Genomic DNA, 6,498 nt, shown 5'->3' with positions numbered 1-6,498 from the left:
AGCCGGTTAGAGGGATGTCCCAGTCCGAGTGCAGGCTCACCCGGCGAGGTGCAATTTGATTGGCTTAAGGGCAAAACTCATCAGAGACATACCTTAGCAACAGCCTGGGTTGCCCGCCCCCTCCAAAGAGGATTGGTCTGAGACCGAGACAGTCAGCCTTTGATTGGCTGGAAGGAATCATGGTTGAACTTGCGCTGCCGATTTAGTTCCCAAGTTTAATAACTTCTCCAAGGTATGCGTTTGGATTTAGACCGTGAAGTACACTGCATTCAACAATTATCCAGTTACTATGGCTGTGTAATATATATCAGCTATTTCCCTTAAGAGTGTGTTACATGGAAAAATGATTCATAGCGGTTCTGTATTCATTTCCTGTCCAAGTCATTATGAAAGCCCTGTATGATGCTGCAGAAACAAATGGTTTGTGACTCAGGAAGATATAAACTGAGCAGTGCAGTGTAAACTGCATGTTGTTTTTGAGGGAATGCATTAAATATGCAAGGTTAAATACACTTTTTCAAGTATAAATATTATCACCCTTCTTTTAGAAAAGCAGTTTGAATAGAGTTAGCAAATGAAAACTTTAACTTAATACAACGACAGCCAGAGAATCACCATGTTCAGTCTCTAACAGAATGGCTGATACTGCAGTGCATCTGCATGAGTAATCACTGCCTCGTACAGCTAAACCCTGCATGTTATTCCTGTAACACAGTAAGAGCCATTACAATCGGTGCACTGTTTCAGTTTAGTTTGTTTTTTAGTAATTAATTAATTATTTGCTTTAGAATATGCCAAACAATTGAATGGTGACTGGTAATGAAAATAATAGTACGTTGTTAAGTCAAACATTAGATTTGGTAGAATCAAGAAAAATATATTCAGATTATTGATTTAAACTTTTTGCTAGAGCAGAGCAAATACCAGTGCTTCATTTTAAGTAGTAGATACAGACAAAAAGGAGCCTAAGGTTGTAATATTCTTGCAGCTAAATTGTGGGTAGAAGAGTTATGGATGTCTCAGCAGGAGTTCCTGCTGAGTAAAAAAGTGGGTTGCTCTGCACGGCAGACAGCTTAAGTTGCTTGCGGCCAGATGTTTGTGCCTCTGATTTGAGCACATTTTGAAGAAATCACAAAAGCATAATAATCAGAAGAAACATGAGGATCAGAGCCTCAAACTCTGTTTTTTGTTGTAGTTTTCTGGTAACAAGTGTCACGCAGGATCCCTGCAGGCCTGTAATTAAGACAGTTTGTTATAGATTGCTAGACATAAATGGCTGGTTAAATATGTGAACAAATTTTAAAAAATCATAAAATATGTGAAGCTGTGTGGCCATTTGCAACACAAACACAAATGTAAAATATGTTGGTGGTGCTACAAAGGTTCCTTATTAAATTTGCATTCCAACGTATTGTGAAAAAACAGAATGATGTCCACTCTTTTGCCGGTTTATTTAAATGAAGCTAAAGTGAATGGACCTTCAGGTGTTTTTGATGTCTTCAATATAAAAAAACTCCCACTGTTTAAATCTTATTTGCATTTCTTCTTTATTTGTGTGTATATCTATCTATCTATATATGTACAGGGTATATGACTCTCAAAAACAGAATACTATAAATGTCATAAAGGTAAGATTTATTGCATGTCTGTTTGTTGTATTATACTGCATTGAGCTTGGTGTAGCAAATATACTTCCTACTAAGTGTAAATGTTAAGCATTTATACAAGAGGTTCAGGATGCAGTTCATTGTGGACAATTTAACATTTACAGAAATTGGGATTATGTTTGATCCATTCAACCATACACAAACCACATTCAGTTTCAAAGTTTTTATTTCCTGCATTCGCTGCGCGCAACTTCATTTTAACGTCACCTGAATGAGGTAGTAGCTCACATTTGGTGTCATGTCACTCTTTTTATGTAATTTCTTATTTCCTGCATCGTGATGCAGACGAGGATCGAGTTGATGGTTTCTATTTTGTGTTAACTATCTTTTGTTTTGTCAATAATACCCATTTACGAGCCGAGGATGCATGCCACTGAAATGATTAATGATCTCTCCTGCCGTGAGGTTTTATTTTTCTTTCTTTTTTTGTGTCACTAAGCTTCATATAATAATTTACCTAAAAGGAAGTTAGCTTTTCACAGGATGTCATTGTTTGCTATCCCGTCTCTCTGTACGTTCCTCATACTGATATGCAGACATGGTAAATAGACCAAATTAGCCTGACTACATCCTTTTTTTGAAACAGTGGTTTACAGCCGTAGCATGTACAGTAACCTGATTAAACCTGATGCGTAATGTTGACTATTTCTGGGGTAACTAAAGACACGTTATGCAACCTGCACACCTCTTATCAAATGGCCACACATGCAGGAACGTTGGTTCACTCCGCCACTGAACTTTGGCTGTGGCTCGTCTCAGATTGCAGGAGGTCATGGGTTTATGAAGACGCATGGGGTGTTTATCTCTTCAGGTTTTGTTGTTCCATCATTTGTTTGACCTCACTTTGGGTCAATGCAATCGCACGAGTGTCGAAGAGAAACTTGACCTTGACCCCTTTATGTAAGCAAGCACTCATCATCTCGTGCCTGTTACTATTTCAGAGGTTTTGGGATTTACGCTCCCTGCACACATTTTGTCTTGTTTCCTCGCTCACTGAGCTGGAGTTTTTTTCAGAAAAATGTAGCCTGTTTTCTGCATTGTATTAAATTGTATTGAATCGATCATTCAACGATGTAGTAGTTGGACAACATTCATAGATATAAAGCAATAGCTTTGGCTCAGAATATTTATAAAAAATAATGATTTGTGTGGTTAAAGAAGGCTGATTAAAACATCCTGGAAGAAAATACCTTGTATTCACACAGAATGTAAATAACTTGCAGAATAGGATCTGGTTTTGTAAAATTCATGTTAATCTACTTGAACATCTTGGATCTCAGCTTGTATCATTGTGTTAAAAAATCTTTGGTGGGTATTTATTCTCAAGGTTGTAGCAGCATGTGTGAATGGTTGTTTTGGAATATCATAATTTATAATCTTATGAACCTTCTTTGTGCTCTGTGTTTAGCAATCTAATCATGTGATTATTTAAATGTGGCAAAAATGCCAAAATGCACATGCAATGACAGCAAGTTATATTCTAAAGTGCTCGTAACAGCACAGAAATTCTCCCAGTCTTTTGCATCGTATGAAAGAAAATAGCCTTTGTCCCTTCTGCTGCATGTTTCTATTAATAGACTTATCATCTGCATGCTCTCTGATCAGAGTGGCTCAGGCCTTGCATTTGCTCAATGCCTCTGGCCTGTCAGCCAAATGACTACTCTCTTCACCCTTTCTTGGTTTTCCTCCATCCATCGCTCCATCTTAGCCAAACACCTCCATCCTGTCTGTCCACCGGTAACCGGCTGACACAAATCCAACCATTAAATAACGCGAAAAGAGGCTTTTGATAATGATTTTAATATTGAGGGTTTCCATTTAGGAAGGTCCTTGCTTCTTTAGGGTTTGAGATTTAAATAACTATAAATGACTTACACCGCACTACATTATATTAACATCCTGCTTAACAATATTTGCTATTTTTATAAACTTTAGAAACTATTTTCAATAATAGAAATTGCGTTACGTTCTGTGCTGCATCTTGCCAGAAGCTGAGGCTGCTGTAATTTTTAAGAATAAAAGAAAAAGAGAAGTACATTCTTCTATATTCAATATGCAGTTCCCCCATAACAGGCATCCTCCATTGATGGAATCCATTTCCCAAAATAAAGTGTAAGGTTTCAATGGCCTACTTCCGTCTTCATATTTAGGCATGACAGAGGAACAGAAAAGGTATTTCTTGCTTCCGGAGGGTACATTAAATAATCTGAACACTATTTATTGCTTAAAAGACAATACATTTTTTAACGTGAATATTGTGAGGTTAACTTATATCAAACCCAGATATTTTTTGCGTCTGTGCATGTTGAGACTCACATCTCTGTTGTTTTTACAAATCTAATCAAGAAGAGATACGAGAGATTGCCGACCTGGGTAGATGTTCTTGGTAACACTAATTGCTTGCAAACTAAAATCCTCCCGTATGCAAGCACCTTCCACTCTGTCCTTTAGGTCAAAGGTCAGTAACTTTAGTATGCTTTCTACCAGCAACTAGAAGTCCATGGACACATTTATCCCTTTCCGTCAACAGGCCCAGGATCAGATTATTGTTAACGGGTTAAAAGCTTTTGAAAATACAATTCAAGCCGCACAGGTCCTGAATGTGTTTAAATAGATGTTGAAACCTTTAGCTGATGGAGTTAAAGCCTATTACCAGGCTTAGATCAGAAAAACACTGTTCATGCCCATACGGAACAAAGGTCACGTTGAATTAGCTTCACAACGCTCTGATTGGCTTTGAGCGGAATGCTTAGTTCACCGGACTAATTGACTCCCGTGACTAATAGGCGCTCCGTCTTGCGTGACTTCTCACCTGCAATTCACAATTTTTCCATTCAACCCTTGCTTGATTGAGTCTATTACGCGGTTTGTGTGGTAGACTCTTACACATAGAATAATCACGGGTCTCATACACGCGAGCCTTTTCAGCAGCATCATGAGTGTGTCACAGAGTGTGACGTGCCCTCAAAAGAAACAACAAAGAGTTAAGCGTCTGGAAATATTACTAAAGGGCGAGGTGGGGCGTGTACACAACAGGGGTTGAGTCTTTACACTTTGAGTTTTTGCAATTTATCGGCCTTAAAGTGTTCAAATCATTTTTCTCACCTTGATTTTTCCTTAAGAGAAAACAATGTTTTTCTGCACGTGGACACACAGAAGAAGACAGAATCTAATCCCGCTGGAACCAATGTTATTGCGGTTTGAAGGCAGAGCGATCTCATGGTACAGCTGGCAGCTGGCGTCACACAACGAAACTTCTGTAAGGCTCATCTCAACCCTGCTTGAAACCTTTGATGTTGTCAGGCTTCAAACCTCAGTCCAAGCGTGCGTTTCATTCTTTTAGCCGGAATATGTCTGACGCGCGAGGCATTCCTCCCACGCAAACACAGACACATTCATGCATCCAGTCGAGACGTTTTCCTTCCGCAATCATCATTCTCCATCTTTATGTTTGTGCTTTGGTGCAACGTGAAGAAATGTTTGGGCAGGATCTGTCTAGTGGCTTAAGAAGGCTGTCGGTAACCCTTTCCGCTTCACAGATCAGTTCTCCATGTCCTGCCACGTGTCGCGAGTCATCACAGCATTGTGATGTAAATATTCTCAGGTGTTGTTTTCAAGGGCAAATAACAATAGAAAAAAGAATGTTGACAGACGGCGCTTGTTCCCAGAAGTTTCCTTATCTTTTAAAGGTGCTCAATACAGAATTCAAAGCATCTTCATTTGGGTTTGAGTTGGGTTTCAACATGTATTACATCTATTACATTTTTCTCTGGCCATGTTTTTGCTCTCCCGATTTGCATACAGCGGCTTTGGCACTAGTAATTTACTTGTCAATTCCAGCAGCAGACTGCAGGGTCTCCTCCCCGTCTTGCTTACTCCTTTTGTGTGATGTTCCAACAGAGTTGAAAACCTTTTCACACGTGGATCTTTTGGTCTAACCTATGCAATTTCATTGTTGTGGACCAAAAATCTGTTTTTTTTTGCGGTCGCTTGGTCCTCCCTCTCTTGTGCTGGATTCCGCATGACAACGACGTGTTGTTGTGGCATACGTCCTCCGTAGGACCAGGGTACCATGTGATGGGTGAACATAAGACTGCTGCCTTTATGTATGTGGTTGAGAATCTTGGCCAACTCGTCAAAGAAATGAAGTGACCAAAAACACGTTAGCGCTGATAGTGCGCTGATAACTAGTGAGTCCTACCAGGTTGAAGCCCAGACACCAACACTTATAAGAAAAAGCCTTACAAGCCACTTAAACTCGAGGAAAGGGGGCAGGGATGTTTGTATGGGAGGTTGAATGGGCTCAAATAAAACAACCATATCCGTGACCATGGCAACTGGCGAACTTGCGCTAATTTATACACTCAAACACTAGGACTCTAACAACAAACGTCCTCCATATAAATATGCTAACCAGGCCTATCTTCACTTGTGGGTGGGCAGCAGGGAACACCGGTGACAGACCAACTACCAAAGTATGTGATTTTATTCTGACAATGGGTGACAACATTCCAAAAATGAAAGCGGCTTCTGGTTGTGACCTGAAGCTGAACTTGAGGACGTGTGCTGGTTTCACACTTGAGTCTGATATGACCCCTGAGTATCCTTGTCATGATGCCTGGATTTATAAATGCCATTTGTACCATTATCTCTGACCTTTGTGACTTGTTTACGGTGCATTCCTTCACCGGAAGGGATACTCCACCCAAAATGCCCACGTAGGCTTAAAACATGGCTGTAAAGCTTTGCAGGTTTTCCTTTCTATTCAAACTGATAGTAGAGGAAAAACATGAATTAATAGTTTGACATTTTAGGAACACTAATTTACTTT

Source organism: Gasterosteus aculeatus, chromosome 9 (assembly GCF_964276395.1).
Source record: "Gasterosteus aculeatus chromosome 9, fGasAcu3.hap1.1, whole genome shotgun sequence".
NCBI classification, from domain to species: Eukaryota; Metazoa; Chordata; class Actinopteri; order Perciformes; family Gasterosteidae; genus Gasterosteus; species Gasterosteus aculeatus.
The sequence above is the reverse complement of the archived record's forward strand: the minus strand, read 5'-3'. Positions refer to the sequence as shown.